Raw genomic sequence first — 19,160 nt, forward strand, 5'->3', positions numbered from 1 at the left:
AGGGAGACAGAGAGGGAGAGAGAGAGGGGGAGGAAAAGAGAGATATGTGTGTATGCCGGATCAGGTGGCTCAGTGGACAAAGACGTCTGCTGCAGGGACGTGTTCAACCTCATGGTCACAACTTTTTTTTGCTTTAGCCCTGCCCCCTCCCCTCCTGACCCTGCCTCCACCGGTGTGGCCCTCAGCCACAAACCATGCTGTAAATTTGGCCCAGAGAGAAAGTTTATGAGTACCCATGCTCTACGCTATCAAACACTTTCCCTACTGTTGCACTCTCTGGAGTGGGAATAGTAATTGTTACCCCTACGTCAATCAACACTTTCCCTACTGTTGCACTCTCTGGAGTTGGAATAGTAATTTTTACCCCTACGCTATCCAACAATTTCCCTACTGTTGCACTCTCTGGAGTGGGAATAGTAATTTTAACCTCTATGCTATCAAACACTTTCTCTACTGTTGCACTCTCTGGAGTTGTAATAGTAATTTTTATCCCTACACTATCCAACACTTTGCCTACTGTTAAACTCTCTGGAGTTGGAATAGTAATGTTTACCCCTACGCTATGCAACACTTTCTCCACTGTTGCACCCTCTGGAGTTGGAATAGTAATTTTTACCCCTACGCTATCCAACACTTTCCCTACTGTTGCACTCTCTGGAGTGGGAATATCAATTTTTACCCCTGCGCTATCCTACACTTTCCCTACTGTTGCACTCTTCGGAGTGGAAATAGTAATTTATACCTGTACGCTATCCAACACTTTCCCTACTATTGCACTCCCTGGAATTAGAATAGTAATTTTAAGCCCTACGCTATCCAACATTTTCCTTACTGTTGTTTTTTTGGGAGTTGTAATAGTAGTTTTATTCTCTCCGCTATTTAATATTTTTTATTGATTTAGCTAATGTAGTATGTAATTAATTTAAAACATATTAAAAGTAAAAAAAATTGTATTTGTTATAAATAATTATTTAATTGTTATCTATGTTATTGGTTTATGTGTATAGATGTATTTGTAATGTATAATATTTTGTAATAATTCATAAGTTATTAAAATAATTATTAAAACTGATTATTAAGTATGTATATATATATTATACATTATATGTATATGTGTAATTATTGTTTTATTAAATTATATATTACTCATTAATTTTAAACATTATAAAATATTTTTAACTATATTTATTTTATTTATAAGTATTATTATTATTTAGTTTATTTTATATAATTTTTTTTACTAAAAAAAATGATATTTTTAATAACGATATTTTTGACCGATATGTTTTTCCCGGTATTTTTGTACTTACCATGTTGTGGATAGGATGTCGATATTCTTGACATCGATATTCTTGCTCCGATGTTTTTGTAGGTTGATTTTTTGACCTTCGATATTTTGACACTGATCCCTCCCCATGCCTAAAAAGATATGAAATGTATTCTGGGTCACATGTAAAGCACTCTCATATGCATATGTCAGATTTTTAGTATTTAAAGCTGCAAAAAAATTGTGTTAATCTAAACCCTCCTGTCTCTCCTTATGCCACACGTGTATTACAGGCCTCTTTCTAAAAAGCAGCAAATTGTATTCAATTTGTTTTGTGTGGTAGAACTTATAGTCCCATCCATTTCAGTTAATTGTGCACCAATTGATGAGCAAGATTGGTATTAGCGGGCCATGCTCACTGCCCATACTCACATCAGTGGATCTATGACTGCTCACTCAGTAGGCACCTCTAAATCTGCGTCAAAAGAAACATTTTCCTCATGAAACTGCATCTCTTGTCACCTGATCGGTGACCATGGCACCGACCAAGGCAAACAAGCATCGGCAGTGGTCTTTTTGCTTCTATTGCCATCATATAATCTAAGGTCTTCTCAAATTTTCACACTACCTAGCCAATTTCTCTGTCAGCATTGCTCACTTAAGTAGAGTTTTCTGCAGATTTCTACACTGGATGTTAATACTGCATTATGAAACTACATTGGCAGGACTGCATAGAAGTAAACAAGCTTCTTGCCAATGACTATGTGACTGATCCTGAATGCCCTTAAGTGTGATTTGGTGTTTATTATACCCTATAAAATCTAACAGTTCAGGTTAAGAATTTATTGGATGTGATAAATACCACGTATTCATAGTTCGCCAGAAATTCTGATTAATATGCAGATTCTGTCCAATCCAAAATCCACTTCCCAGTAATTAACAAACTGTTTCCCTCTTTGACCTGCTGAAATTTAACAGGGATGTGTACTTAACTGCACCTGGTAATTACTGGGTGCATTAACATCTGCAGAGCTCTTTTGAGCGCTCCAGAAACATGGGTTTGTGCAGGTGTCGGAATGATCATTATCACTTATAATCCAGGCCAATGAGTGTGGTTACAATTATTCAATAAGGGTAAGCTGTGGTGTCTAATTTGAATGTCTAAGGTCTCAGACTTTTAAATCTTAGTAACGTACAGCCATTATAGCAAATTGCACATTTACTTAAAAGAGCCCAGACATGTTGACTTTGCCAATGATTGTTCTATCCTTTGTTGCATCTGCAGATCTTTCCTACAGACTTGTTAAAGACCTATCATCCACAATGCAATACATAGAGTGTGTTTGGGTCAGCGCTTTGCTCTTGATGCAATAGCTTTCTTGATTCGATAGCAGACGTAACCCTATCGGGAATCGGGACCACCCAACAGGCTGTCGGCGGTCCCAACATAGGCATTACAATGCAACCACCACCACGGCATTCGCAATGCCTATACTTTGTGTTGCGGCGGGAGCTGCTCGCTGCAGCACCCATCACAATGCAAAATGTGGACACAGCACATATCCCTGCACAACGTGGCAGGCACCATGCGGTGTCTGCCACATGGTGCAGGGACGTGTAGTGGGGGCACCATAGGTGCCCTCCGAGTGCCCACATCAGAGTGCCGGGGGGGAAGGGGGCCCACTATGTGCCCCTGATGTCTTTTTCCACCAGGCTTTCATGGCGGGTTAACCACCATTAAAATACAGGCGGAAAGGTACATTGTGATCCCTACGGTGGTGCCTGGCATGCACTTCACCATGTTTAGGACTATAACCCCCTACGCCGCACCGGCGGGCTCAAGGAACTCGTCAGATGCGATACAGTCAGTCTTGCCAACCGCCACCCATCTGCTCGCTATTGTAATATAGCAGGCGGATAACATGGGTCCGATGGCAGTGAGACTGCCACCGGACCGATGGGCTGTCGGTGGCGGTCCCACCATCATCATAATCAGGCCCTTTGGGCCCCATTAGAATGGGGAGCGGATAGCCCCCACCGGGCCAGCGGTAGTCACCACCGGCCCGGCGGGGTGATCCGTCCACCATCCATTCAGCAAAGACCCCCACCATATTATGGTGGCTGGGGGTCCGCGGCAGACAGAAATACAGTCTGTCACTTTTCCGCCCGGTCGACAAGTCCATCAGGCGGAAAAGGGTTCAATATGGTGGCGGTGTCTGTTAAACATTGCCAGCCATATTACAATGGGGCAGAAACATGCCTTTCCGTGGCGGCAAAGGCATGCAAAGTTTTCTTGCGGGAGCCCGTTGCGGGCCCCCAGGGACTCATGGCGGGTGGCGGGTGCACATGGGGGCCTTTCAATGTACAACTTGGCAGGCATTGCGTGGTGCCTGTCACGTTGTGCATTGAAAGGCACAACTTGCCTTTATGGCATTGTGGCGGGCGGTGTTACAATTGCGCAATGCGCCCGCTAATGTGTCGGGCGAATCCTAATTGTGGGTGCGGCACCGCCACAAGCATTGCGGGCGGTCCCGATTCCCGGGGGTATGGTGGGCGGACAAAGTCCACCCGCCATACTAATGTCCTCCTTTGTTTTTACTTTTTGATTTGCTGTTACAATTTGGCCATGCGCTCAGTTGGAACAACAAATGAAAAATGCCAAAATGCTCTTGGTGGAACATACATACCATGCTGTCATCTTGAGATGTTTCTTTCTTTATCAGAACACCAATTTCAAGATGGGGCCCCATGCATCCACATATATGTGCATGAGCCAGCACACACTTTTTGACTTTTTGGAAATAGCTTATGACATTACAAACAGCACCGGCAACGCCAATAGCTCATCCTTTTTAATGCAAGACCTTTTGACTTTGCCAATGCTTGTTCACATCTTGGTTTCACAGCCTACACCAGGCTTGGTATTAGTTGTTCAGGTTATGCCCCCAAACATTGGATCTGTTGCTCATAATTTTAAAGTTGAAACTTTATAACCAAATTTATTTATATAAACCATGAAGCAAATAATATTTATAATTTCTAAACTGTGTTTAAAAATGCTAGGGAAAACATGTCACTTTTGTGGTTATATAAAGGAGTAATAAAGGGAACGATTAATTGGCGCGGGACTTGGGAGTCACAGATTGAGTAATTGGCAGCAGAAGATAGATTTTGAATTATCTTCCCCAGCACATAATATTTAAATGAGTGACACTGTCTGTCTGAACGGAGGTATTTGCTGTTATGCCCTCTTCTTTTCGTTGCTGTTCTCCCTATGCAAAGATGGCAGTCTCTGTTGGAATCCAACCAATGACAGCCCATCCTTCAGAAGGTGAAACTCATCCTAACCAAATTTTCAAATCTTTGAATCTAGACCATCCCACCTGTATCAAAAGGTCACTAACAACAAAAACAATACCTCAGCAGTTACCAGGGCACAAGTCCTAAAAAAGAAGTGGGGGGTCTCTTCAAGTCAGGTAGTATGACAGGAAGTGACATCACGGCACGTGACAGGTTCCTTTATGCAAGGATTGACAAACTAAATTTGCTGCCACCCAGCCCACTAGGCGTAATATTCCATGTGCAACACATTTCCATGTAGATGTGATTGCTTTAGCTGCCTGGTGGTTAGCACATTAGATGGAAAGATCTTTTTTTAGTTCTAGTTTTGATGTAAAGTAGCATACAGGGTTAATGCGCCTCCTGCGAAACACATCATATAACATGCAGATGGCTGATTTGATTATGTAGATAGGTAAGTAGGTTACTGCTTTGAACACAGAGTTTCTTTTGTTACATGCAGTTGCATTGTTATCCTTCTAGTATAGCACAGTGAGCTGTGAAGGATGATATGTGACTACTACACCCAGTAACCCTCACTGTTTTATGTAACACATCCTGTACAATGATTTAGAAATGTGTGTGATTTATTGACACTATAAAATGTTAGTTTGCTTTAAATTGATCTGGCACCCTACACTGGGATGAATAGCACTGTAAAACAAATAAAAAATACTGGTATTTAAACTGTTATTTTTAAGCATGGGTGTAAAATCCGTTCCGTTCGTGGAATTTGCGGATTTTCTGCAATTTCGCGGTCTGCGAATCTCGCGAAATTGCAGAAAAATCCAGCAATTCGCGTGCGGGACAGATTTTCAAAAACTGAAGTACATGAAGCACTTACAGGGTTACAGCAGGTGCCCAAGTTGAAGCTAATTTCTTTGTAACCATTTACAAAATGGTTACAAAGAAATTAACTTCAACTTGGGCACCTGCTGTAACCCTGTAAGTGCTTCCTGAGCGGCGCCTCCAGAGTTGTTGTCTACTTTCAACTATTATCTGACCCTGCTCTGACCCTCGAAGCAGGGTCAGAGAATAGTTACAAGTATAGCACAATGCTCCAGGCTGTCACAAAAATTAAACCACAACAGGAAGCACTTACAGATAAGGAAGCAGGTGCCAGACTTGAAGCTCAAATTCAGTAACACATTAACCAACCCCCGGTTGAGGCTGGGCAGGTGTGCTTTCTCCCCATAATCTACAGTGGTGAACCAGAGGGTGATGTGATGAACCAGAAGGTGCAGTTGTGAACCATAGGGTGCTGTGATGAACCAGAGGGTGGCAGTGGTAAACCAGAGGGTGGCAGTAGTGAACCAGAGGGTGCTGTGATGAACCAGAGGGTGGCAGTGATGAACCAGAGGGTGGCAGTGATGAACCAGAGGGTGACAGTGATGAACCAGATGGTGGCAGTGGTGAATCAGAGGGTGGCAGTGATGAACCAGAGGGTGACAGTGTTGAACCAGATGGTGGCAGTGGTGAACCAGAGGGTGGCAGTGGTGAACCAGAGGGTGCTGTGATGAAACAGAGGGTGGCAGTGATAAACCAGAGGGTGACAGTGATGAACCAGAGGGTGGCAGTGATGAGCCAGAGGGTGGCAGTGATGAACCAGAGGATGGCAGCGGTGACCCAGAGTGTGGCAGTGATGAACCAGATGGTGGCAGGAGTGAACCAGAGGGTGGCAGTGGTGAACCTTAGGGTGCTGTGATGAACCAGAGGGTGGCAGTGGTGAACCAGAGGGTGACAGTGATGAACCAGAGGGTGGCAGTGGTGAACCAGAGTGTGGCAGTGATGAACCAGAGGGGGACAGTGGTGAACCAGAGGGGGACAGTGGTGAACCAGAGGGTGACAGTGGTGAACCAGAGGGTGCTGTGATGAACTAGATGGTGGCAGGGGTGAACCAGAGGGTGGCAGTGGTTAACCAGAGGGTGGCAGTGGTGAACCAGAGGGTGCTGTGATGAACCAGAGGGTGGCAGTGGTGAACCAGAGGGTGGCAGTGGTGAAGCAGAGGGTGGCAGTGATGAACCAGAGAGTGGCAGTGATGAACCAGAGGGTGGCAGGGATGAACCAGAGGGTGGCAGTGGTGAACCAGAGGGTAGCAGTGGTGAACCAGAGGGTGGCAGTAATGAAGCGGAGGGTGGCAGTGATGAACCAGCGGGTGACAGTGATGAACCAGAGGCTGACAGTGGTGAACCAAAGGGTGCTGTGATGAACCAGATGGTGGCAGGGTTGAACCAGGGGGTGGCAGTGGTGAACCAGAGGGTGGCAGTGGTGAACAAGAGGGTGACAGTGGTGAACCAGAGGGTGGCAGTGATGAACCAGAGGGTGGCAGTGATGAACCAGAGGGTGGCAGTGGTGAACCAGAGGGTGGCAGTGATGAACCAGATGGTGACAGTGATGAACCAGAGGGTGGCAGTGGTGAACCAGAGGGTGGCAGTGGTGAACCAGAGGGTGGCAGTGATGAACCAGAGGGTGGCAGTGACGAACCAGAGGGTGGCGCTGCTAAACTGACCGGAAGCCCTGTGGGTGTGAACCCCCGTGCTGCTGAGCTGCCCAGGGGTTGTGAGCCCACGCGCTACTGAACTGCCCTGGGGCCCAGTGGGTGTGAGTCCCCGTGCTGCTGAACTGCCCCGGAGCCCTCTCAGTGTGAAAATCATTCGTGCTCAATTGCCTGGGAGCCCTCTGGGTGTGAGCACACATTGTGCTAAGTGCCCCCTTGCCCCCAGTACATATATAACTGTACCGCACAGCACCATTATGCTCTTGCACCATGAAGTCTGGTGCCTGGATGCTCCTGATCCGTGTAGGTGGTACCACCGTCTGGTGCAGTCAAAATGTAAAGTCATAACTTGCTACACAGCACCAATAAACATGTGTCCCCCCTGGCACCGGTATGCGCATGTACCAGGCGTGGAGCACCCGCATGCCACTGCACCCTACTGCCCAGCGACAGCATATGCCTGTACGGGGCAGTTTAGTATGAGATGGGACATTGTCCAGCAGCAGCAGCTGCATGCGCCTGAATCCACTGAGCAGGATCAGAATGGCTTTGTACCAACACTCGCAGCAGAGCTATCTTGGACATCTGAAGGATTCTGGGGTCCTGTGCCAAACGTATTTTTGCATCCATGAGTTTTCCGAGCACCATCCTTGTGTAGCTCCTGTGACCAGGAGGCTGCTTTCTCCTCATCTGCTGCTCTGCTCGGTCTCTGACCCTTTATAAACAAGATGCATGTGAATTTGCATAGAAGGCCCGCCCGTTTGGCCCCGTCCACTACACACTAGCGATATGAAACGTCTTCCCGCCCGTCCCTACTATAATGGCCAGCTCACTTAAGGGACCTCCGTGCCTTTTGGTGCGCTGGTAAAGTTACAGGCACACGTGGTCACATATTTGTGCAAATGACACAAAAATCTGCGAGTTCGCTGGAAAATTCCCGAACTCGCTGATTTTTTTGCCATTTCGCACGAATTCGCAGACCGCAAATTTGCAAATGTTACCCATACTTACTTATTTTGCACTGGGACAGAGTAACGTATCTGCCATTCTTACAGTGTATTAATATCTATTATATATGGGAGTCCGAACAAAGTCAAAATCGGGCCTCTTTTATGCGCCTTTGAAGTGTTAACAAGCCACTGCTTTTGTTTCCCTTCCTCTGCATTTACATCTAGATGTGAGGTTACAGGTAGCCCCCAGCCTGGATACTAGGACAAAGAAGGCCAAATGGGCCCTTAAGTTCGGCCTTTGTTATGGCCCAGCTGGAGTCTCAAATAACAACCCTCCCCGTCTGCACGTTGCTGCTGGGAAGGAAAGCAGATAACGAGCAGGTGCTGCTGCATGTATCCTGGTGTCTCAAACTTACATCAGGACGAGTTCAGCATATTTTAGAGTGGGGCTTAACTTGTTGGCAGGGTGGATGGCATCCATCAAATGAAAAAAGTTGGTGGACACCATCCACCTGCGTGTACCCCTGACTCGAGCCCTGGCAGTTACCAATCCTCCAATAATCGACCAGCATGAAATTGCTGTGCCATGCACCTGGATTCCCTAGCAGGTCTGTCCAATGAGTAAACCCAGGATGGTGGCAGTATAGCCCCTAGATTTAGATCCCGATTTAGATGTCAGTGGACGGAATATCTGTCACCGTTGGATGGAGTAACCCATCCACCGAAATATAAATCAGGCCCTAAGTCTAGATGTGGTATAATTGCCAAAGCTGCGGGCCTTTGAACTGGGAACCGGGTTCAAATCCTGGCGTTGGCTCAACCGCCACCTATGATTCTGTGCAAATAACTTACTCAATAAACGGTAAGAAAAAAACCCTATATATATATATATATATATATATATATATATATATATATATATATATATATATATTCACTGAAAAAACCATAGGTTTCAGGCAGTTATAGTTAGAAATTAGCATTTAAAAATACTTAGAAATTCATTGAAAAAAACATAGGTTTCAGGGGCGTTATAGTAAGTTGGACATTTCACTCGTACAAAACCATAAAATTTCCCCCGTTATAGTTCGTTCAGCTAACTATAACTCGCGCGCCCGCAATGCATTGCTGATGACGTCACATATTACATCACTCATGACATGGTCGATGACATCACTGATGACATCTCAAATTACATCACTGATGACATCACTACTGACATCATTCAGTGAATGTGTGTTTTTCTGAAAATTAAATATGTTTTATACATGTATATCGCAAGGTCGATGGAAGAATAAATGGGTATATAAGTGTCTAAATGGATTCTTTTTTTGTAAAATTGATTGTGTAACTGACTGATTAAGGGTATCTTAGTGAATACATGGGTTAGTGAGTAATGTTTAAATATGTAAATATCTGTATCAGTCTCTCACTTTGTGTATAAGTGGCTGCATGGGTTGGTGAGTAGCTACATGAGTGTCTATATAGGTTATTAGTTGTTTTTTTGAGTATCAGTATGAGTGTCTGAGTGTCTGTATGGTTCGGTGGGGGGTATTATGTAGTGCATAGAAGCACGAATGAGTGACTCACTGTTTGTATGTGTTGAAGACAGCATGTGTGCAGGACTGTATGGGTGGATGAGTGTGTGTATGGGTGTGTTAGTGAGTGAATGACTGTCTCAATAGTGTCTTTATGAGTAACATATGTTTTAAACTAGTATAAGTGAGTATTGTTGCAAATAAGTGAATATATGTGAGAGTGAGAGATGGGAAGAGTTCCTGTATAAATTTGTATGTGTTTCAATAAGTGATTGCTTAAGAGAGTAAGTATGTGTAAGTTTCTGTAGAAGTAAGTGTGGTGGTGTGTTTATAACTGTTTACACAAGTAAATGGATGTTTGATACTTTGTTTGCATGTGTGACTGTGTGTGAGTAACTCTATGGATGAGTGTTGGTGTGTAACAGGATGTATAGGTGTATGAGCACATATGATGAGTGAGTACATGTATGAGTGACTGTATAGGACTGTTGGTGAATGAGTGGATGTGTGTGTAGATCTTGGAATTACTGAATAGGTGTGTTGTCAGTGGTATTGGTATGTCCATTGTTTTGAAAATGTTAGTTTCTATTTTTGAGTGTGTGTATGAAAGGTTATATCAGGGTGAGAGGAGGTCTGCCACTCTATCACAAGGATGACGTCAACAGTGATATCATTTGAGATGTCATCAGTGATGTCATGAGTGATGTCACTGACCATGTCATGAGTGATGTAAAATGTGATGTCATCAGCAGTGCATTGCGGACATGCGAGTTATAACGGGGTAATTTCTATCGTTTTGTGTGAGTGAAATGTCCAGCAAACTATAACGCACCTGAAACCTATGTTTTTTTCAGTGAATTTCTAATGTTTTTTAAATGTTAATTTCTAACTATAACATACCTGAAACCTATGGTTTTTTCTGTGAGTTTCATAGGTTTTTTTTCAATGCTAGTTTCTAACTATGCCTACAGAGGTATGACATGTGATGAAAGAAGAAACAAGCAATGCACAGAAAGGAAAAAAAAAGAAATGCAGAAAGAAGCAACATAAGTCCACAAAGATGAAGAAAAGTGCACGAAGAAGCAAAAGATGTGTAGAAAGAACCAACAGAGGAGCAGAAAGTCCTCCTGTGTCCCCAACTTTTTACTGACGGTTACTGGTGGTAACTGACTCTGACTAACCAGGACCGGAGCCAGTACTATGCTAAAAGACACTTAGAATACAGTGAAAACACCTATATACACTAGGGAATACTATGCGTTGGGGTACCTCTGTGATTACCATGACCTCCTCTCTAAGACCCTGGTACCTAATAGGGCAGGGGGGTTAAACCTACCTCTTAAAATGCACCACAGGGCGTGTTTGCACCCTGGTGAAGGGAGGGGGTGACTCAGGTGACATGTGTGCAAACAAGCCCTGTGGCCATTTTAATTTGGGGGATAATGTCCCCTTGAATCCTGAGTGCCCCTTGGGTCCAACTAGCCCACCAGGTATCTCCAGTAAGCCCCACAGAGCTGCGTTGCACAGAGGTGTAAAAAGAGGCACGGCCTGGACTCCCTCTCTGCAAGGCAGCACAGTGGCGCTTACTGGAAGCACCTGGTAGGCTAGTTGGCCCCCAGGGGCCCTCAGGATTGAAGGGGAATTATTTCCCCAACTTAAAATACGCCACAGGGCGTGTTTGCACACGTCACCTCAGGCCCCGACTCCTCCCTTCACCACCGTGTAAACAAGCCCTGTGGCCGTTTTAAGTTGGGAGATTAACTCCCCTTGAATCCTGAGGGTTGATATCTAGAGGCTCCGTGCCTCTAGATATCGATATATTTTGAATCAAGGGTTACCTTTTTGCCAAATTTGGTGTAATTCCGTTCAGCAGTTCGGGCTGTAGCCGCAGCTGAAGTTTCCTATGGGAAATTGCATGGGGAAAACAGGTTTTGGGACCCACCTTTTTTCTCGGCCCGCTTGCCAAATCACCCTGAAACTTTCAAGATAGGAGAGGACCGGAGCGGTGCCAAAGTTATTGGGAATAGAATGTTGGGATTTTCCTATGGTAACTGGGTCCTAACTATAACTACCTACTGGCGACTGCCAGTAGGATATATATATATATATATATATATATATATATATATATATATATATATATATATATATATATATATATATATATATATATATATATTCAGTGAAAAAACCATAGGTTTCACAAACGTTATAGTTAGGAATTAGCTTTTAAAAAACCTTTAAAATTCAATGAAAAAACCATAGGTTTCAAAAAAGTTATAGTTAGCAGAACATTTTACACATACAAAACCATTGAAATTCCCACGTTATAGTTAGTTGGACTCACTATAACTTGCGCTCCCGCAATCCACTGCTGATGATGTCACATATTACATTATTCATGACATGGTCAGTGACATCACTGATGACATCACTGATGACATCACTGATGACAACATCCACTAAATGTATGTTCCTGTAAGTCAAAAATGTGTTTAACATATTGTAGAATGAGTGTATGTATGAGTGTTTGGATAATGGATTTAGTAGGTGCGTGACTGACTGTATGAGTGGGAGATTAAATGTGTCTTACTGAATGCATGGGTTAGTGACTATACTGTTAGAATGTGTGCATCAGTATGTCTGTTGTTGTGTAAGCTGTTGCATGTGTTGATCAGTAGCTATATGAGTGGCTAAATGGGTTATTGATTGGTTGCCCAAGTATTTGAATGGGAGACTGAGTGTGTGTGTGGGTGGTTGGGAGGTGTGTGACTCTGTGCATAGATGTGTGAGCAGTTGATTCACTAGGTGTATGAGTTCAAGAGTGTATGTGGAAACAGCTGTATGGGCAGTTGACTGTGTGCATGGGTATGTTGGTGAGTGAATGGATATCTCAGTGCTACATGTCCAAGTAAGTACATATGTAAAACACAGTGCATGTGAGTGTTGTCATATATAAATGACTATATATAACAGCCTGTGATTGCATAAGTGACTGTATCTATCCATATGTACTTGTATCAGTGATTGTAAAAGATAGTAAGTATGTGTTAGTCTATGTTTAAATAAGGAAGGTTTTGTGTGTATACCTGTATAGTTGTGGAAATGGGAGTGTGATTGATTCTTTACTTGACTGACTAGGTGTGTGAGTAACTCCATGGATGAGTGGCAGTGTGTGAGTCTCTCTATAGGTGTAGGAGTGCATATGTTGGTCTTGTATTGATGAGTGACTGTATGTATGAAAGATTGTATGGGTGAATGAGTAGATGTGTGTGTAGACCTAGAAATCAGTGAGTGCGTATGTGGTAAGTGGTTTTACTGTGTCAATGGTTTTAGGAATGGTAGTTTGTATTTTACACTGGGTGTTTCATAAGTTAGATTACAGTGTGAGGAGGTGTATTGTATTATCACATGGATGATGTCATCAGTGATGTCATCAGTGATGTCATTTGAGATGGCATCAGTGATGTCATCAGTGATGTCATCAGTGATGTCACTGACCATGTCATGAATGATGTAATATGTGACATCATCAGCAGTGGATTGCAGGCGCGCAAGTTATAGTGAGTCCAACTAACTATAACGTGGGAATTTCAATGGTTTTGTATAAGTAAAATGTTCTGCTAACTATAACTTTTTTGAAACCTATGGTTTTTTCATTGAATTTTAAAGGTTTTTTAAAAGCTAATTCCTAACTATAACGTTTGTGAAACCTATGGTTTTTTCACTGAATTTCATAGTTATTTTTAAAGCTAATTCCTTTGTTTATCTATTTTTTGACCTCCGTTTTTCTTTTTAAGCTGTTTTTTATAACAATTTTTTTTATATAAAAAATGTTTTTGTTCAATGTATATATATATTTTTTTATCATATTTTCCTGGTGCGCTCGGGGTGCGCGCACCGGTGACCTTACCCGTATCATTTTGTCTTGTAGCGCTCCCGGTGTGCGCACCGGTGAGCTCTTCCGAGAGCATATATATATATATATAACGCCAAGGTGCCTCTGAACATAAGGACGCCACTCCGCTGGTGTTGGTTTACAAAACTATTTATTTCAGCAGCTGCACATTGTGTCCGGTTATTTTTAAAGCCTTCCCCGACGCGTTTCGAAGCTCCTGCTTCTTCCTCATGGGGCCACAGGCAGCACGTGACAGGGTCAACCACAGCCTTAATTAATTATCCATACATTGCACACTCTCTCCAGTGAGGTGTGCTGGGGGCTGTAGTTCAATTTTTACCCTTCAATGGGGTCCGTCATGTGCCAAAATTAAAGCCTTTTAAACTCTTTTCACAGCCCTCCAGTGGGCTCCAGGCATCGAGTGCAGCAGTTCGATTTTGAAAACACCAGCGCTGTATTTAGGCAGAGCATTGTCCGCCCACAGTCCTGTTCCGGTAAGTCCTGCCAGGTGGTGCATCCTCCGCGGCTGAGGCCGCCGCGTGATACATAACGCCAAGGTGCCTCTGAACATAAGGACGCCACTCCGCTGGTGTTGGTTTACAAAACTATTTATTTCAGCAGCTGCACATTGTGTCCGGTTATTTTTAAAGCCTTCCCCGACGCGTTTCGAAGCTCCTGCTTCTTCCTCATGGGGCCACAGGCAGCACGTGACAGGGTCAACCACAGCCTTAATTAATTATCCATACATTGCACACTCTCTCCAGTGAGGTGTGCTGGGGGCTGTAGTTCAATTTTTACCCTTCAATGGGGTCCGTCATGTGCCAAAATTAAAGCCTTTTAAACTCTTTTCACAGCCCTCCAGTGGGCTCCAGGCATCGAGTGCAGCAGTTCGATTTTGAAAACACCAGCGCTGTATTTAGGCAGAGCATTGTCCGCCCACAGTCCTGTTCCGGTAAGTCCTGCCAGGTGGTGCATCCTCCGCGGCTGAGGCCGCCGCGTGATACATAACGCCAAGGTGCCTCTGAACATAAGGACGCCACTCCGCTGGTGTTGGTTTACAAAACTATTTATTTCAGCAGCTGCACATTGTGTCCGGTTATTTTTAAAGCCTTCCCCGACGCGTTTCGAAGCTCCTGCTTCTTCCTCATGGGGCCACAGGCAGCACGTGACAGGGTCAACCACAGCCTTAATTAATTATCCATACATTGCACACTCTCTCCAGTGAGGTGTGCTGGGGGCTGTAGTTCAATTTTTACCCTTCAATGGGGTCCGTCATGTGCCAAAATTAAAGCCTTTTAAACTCTTTTCACAGCCCTCCAGTGGGCTCCAGGCATCGAGTGCAGCAGTTCGATTTTGAAAACACCAGCGCTGTATTTAGGCAGAGCATTGTCCGCCCACAGTCCTGTTCCGGTAAGTCCTGCCAGGTGGTGCATCCTCCGCGGCTGAGGCCGTCGCGTGATACATAACGCCAAGGTGCCTCTGAACATAAGGACGCCACTCCGCTGGTGTTGGTTTACAAAACTATTTATTTCAGCAGCTGCACATTGTGTCCGGTTATTTTTAAAGCCTTCCCCGACGCGTTTCGAAGCTCCTGCTTCTTCCTCATGGGGCCACAGGCAGCACGTGACAGGGTCAACCACAGCCTTAATTAATTATCCATACATTGCACACTCTCTCCAGTGAGGTGTGCTGGGGGCTGTAGTTCAATTTTTACCCTTCAATGGGGTCCGTCATGTGCCAAAATTAAAGCCTTTTAAACTCTTTTCACAGCCCTCCAGTGGGCTCCAGGCATCGAGTGCAGCAGTTCGATTTTGAAAACACCAGCGCTGTATTTAGGCAGAGGTGGTGTTTTTAAACAAAGAGTTTAAAAGGCTTTAATTTTGGCACATGACGGACCCCATTGAAGGGTAAAAATTGAACTACAGCCCCCAGCACACCTCACTGGAGAGAGTGTGCAATGTATGGATAATTAATTAAGGCTGTGGTTGACCCTGTCACGTGCTGCCTGTGGCCCCATGAGGAAGAAGCAGGAGCTTCGAAACGCGTCGGGGAAGGCTTTAAAAATAACCGGACACAATGTGCAGCTGCTGAAATAAATAGTTTTGTAAACCAACACCAGCGGAGTGGCGTCCTTATGTTCAGAGGCACCTTGGCGTTATATATATATATATATATATATATATATATATATATATATATATATATATATATTACCTACTGGCGGTCGCCAGTAGGTATATATAGTTAGGATTTTTTCCCTATGGGATTTCTGAAAATTCTATGCCTAATAACTTTTGCGTTTGTGGACGGAATTGGCTGAAATTTTCAGGAAAATGGCACATTTTGTTTCTGAGCAGCCCCTGAAAATTTGGTGGGGTTTCGTCAAGGGGGGGCTGAGAAAAAAGGGGGGTCCCAAAACGCGTTTTTTGCATTGAGTTTTCCATAGGGCGGTTGGACTCACTTTTAGCCCGAACGGCTGAATGGATTTTCACGAAACTTGGCAAAATTGTAGGGACTGTTAGCCCGATGTGCCTTTGCTAGGTCTCAATATATGTGCTTCAGTGGATTTTGAGAAATTAACGTTTAAATCAAGATATATATCTGTAACAGCGCTCCGGGCAGCGATCCGGTTAGCGAACCTTTCGCGTATCGGAACTTTGCGATGCGAAGCTGATTGGCCCTCCGGTGTCTGTCAACATTCTAAACAGTCCGGAGCGGCCGCCATCTTGTCTCTCGGTAGGATCGAGAGACAAGAGGAGGCCAAAACAAAGGGGGAAATTACCATAAGGGGGCATAGTAGATCCTCGTTGACCCCCTAGGTTTTATGTGGAGGTTTTAAAAGGGCCTAGGAGGGTCCAAAAAAAAAAAAAAAAAATTTTTTTTTTGCGTGGTAAGCGCCAAGTTCGCGAACCGGAAAGCGTTCTGGGCAGCGAACTTTATGGATAAAAGAATGAAAGACTTTTCTAATACTGTATGTTAATTATTTGTTGGTTTTGTTGATTATTTTTTAATTTTTTAAGCAATTTTTTATTGTTGTGATTGTGTTTCAAAATTTAATAACATTTCTAACATTTAACTAGTTTATGAATTACATATAAAAATGATTAAAGACTCAAACAATTTTTTAATATTACATACAATTTTATTTTTCGGATTGTTTTTCAAAATTTAATACAACGTCTAGCATTTCACTGTCTGATATGTGTTCTTGTTCAGTGAACATAAGTTCAAACATTTGACCGTCATCATAATGAAGTAAATGATCCACTGATTCTACACATTGAACTAATTCATGGTCCCGTGATTCATCCATGAAATCTGAGTCATCATTGTCCGCAATAACTTTTTCTGTGTTGGTCTCCAGAACAATTTCGAAGGAAACATTCTGCTCACCTTCCATTTTATTGCTGTAATTTGCATAAAAAATAAATATATCAGTAGAGATAGGGCACTGTTGGGTTTAAGTTCAGACAGGCACTTGTGAGTTTATAACAGAGAAGTAATCTATGGGCACTGTATGGTTTCAGGCGTGAAGTAGTACTATTAAAAAGTGCCTGTGAAGAAGCCTAAGTAAATTTATAATTATACCACAGAAACCTAAATCAGTCCATAATTATAATAAAGAAGCCTTTCTCAATGTCTAACTCTTACAGAGGGATAGTATATAACTATCTGAAAAAGTTTACCATATTTACTTATAGTGCACAATATACTTCAGTTTTAAAAATAACAACTTACCTTTAGAAACAAGTTGATGTTATTAGTGATATTCTAAATGATATATACAACAACAAGTAGTAGTCAAAATGGCTGTGTTTCCTTCTCTCCCTTTATATATATACAGGTATATAACCAATCAAATGTCAGGTAATAAAAGTAGAAAAGGAAAGTAACATTTTCATTGGTTGTCAATTCCAACAATTCAGATGTGTTTTGTGAAGTAATTTACCTCACGGTATTTGGAGAGGTCTACAGGCTAAATGGCTAAATGGAATTTCAATGAAATTTGTGAGAATGGAAGGGATTGTTATGTAGTATGAGCTAATCTATATTTGGTGAAAGTGTTATTTTTAGGTCACATGACCTAGTCATACATCATTTGGAAACCAAAAGTGAAATGAACCAATGAAAAGTTTGATAAACAAGTCACATGACCTGTTCCGCTTACGTTACGCGGCGCGCGCCGCGTCCCAGATCGCTTCCGGTTCGCGGTCCGGAGCACTTCCGGGAGCGCTAACGCGGCGCGTCATTAGACGCATTACGCGATAACGTGATACGTCGCGCTTCCGCGACGCGTCACAGTTCCGCTAACGTAACGTTGACCGGTTCGCGGACTAGATCGCGGCATCAAGATGAGCTAACGGAAAGCTTCCCGGTTCGCGAACTAGAAGCGAAGAAAAAAAATATTAAAAAAAAAATTATCAATAAACATCTAAATATATTTTGGGATTTAAAGAAGAATACATTTTACAGCTACAGATGTTAGCTTTTAAAAAACCAATGAAATTCACAGAAAAAACCATAGGTTATAGACCATATATAGTTAGAAATTTGCATTTAAAAAACCATTGAAATTCAATGAAAAAACCATAGGTTATAGACCATATATAGTTAGGGATTTGCATTTACAAAACCTTATTTTACTCGCATAAAACCATTGAAATTCCATATATAGTTAGTTGCGCTAACTATATATCGCGCACCCGCAATCCACTGCTGATGATGTCACATATTACATCATTCATGACATGGTCAGTGACATCACTGATGACATCACTGATGACATCATCCAGTGTTTGTATGTTTCTGTAAAGTTAAAATATGTCTTACATATTGAAGAATGAGTGGATGTATAAGTGTCTGGATGAAGGATTTAGTAGGTGCATGACTGACTGTATGAGTGAGTGATTAAATGTGTCTCACTGAGTGCATGGGTTAGTGACTAAACTGTCTTAATTTGTGCATCATTATGTCTGTTGTTCTGTAAACTGCTGCATGTGTTGATCAGTAGCTATATGAGTAACTATATGGATTATTGATTGGTTGCCCAAGTATTTGTATGGGAGACTGAGTGTGTGTGTGGGTGGCTGGGAGGTGTATGACTCTGTGCATAGATGTGTGAGCAGTTGATACACTAGATGTATGGGTTCAAAAGTGCATGTGGAAACAGCTGTATGGGCGGTTGACTGTGTGCATGAGTGTATTGGTGAGTGAATGGATATCTCAGTGCTACATGTCAAAGTAAGTACATATGTAAAACACAGTACATGTGAGAGTTGACATATATAAATAACTGTGCATAAGAGCCAGTGAATGTGTGAGTGGCTGTATTGATCATTGTGAACTTGTATCAGGGATTGTATAAGAGAGTAAATATGTGTTAGTATATGTTTGAATAAGTAAGGTGTGTATAACTGTATAGTTGAGGAATTGGAGGTGTGATTGATTCTTTGCATGACTGTCTAGGTGTATGAGTAACTCCATGGATGAGTGACAATCTGTGAGTGTCTGTTTTCACTGAGTGTATCTAAGGTTATATCAGAGTCTGTAGAGGTTCAGCGTATTAACACATGAATGATGTCATCTGTGATGTTGTCAGGGATGTCATTTGAGTTGTCATCAGTGATGTCATCAGTGATGTCACTGACCATGTCATGAATGATGTAATATG

This window comes from Lissotriton vulgaris, chromosome 3_1, assembly GCF_964263255.1.
Source record: "Lissotriton vulgaris chromosome 3_1, aLisVul1.2, whole genome shotgun sequence".
NCBI classification, from domain to species: Eukaryota; Metazoa; Chordata; class Amphibia; order Caudata; family Salamandridae; genus Lissotriton; species Lissotriton vulgaris.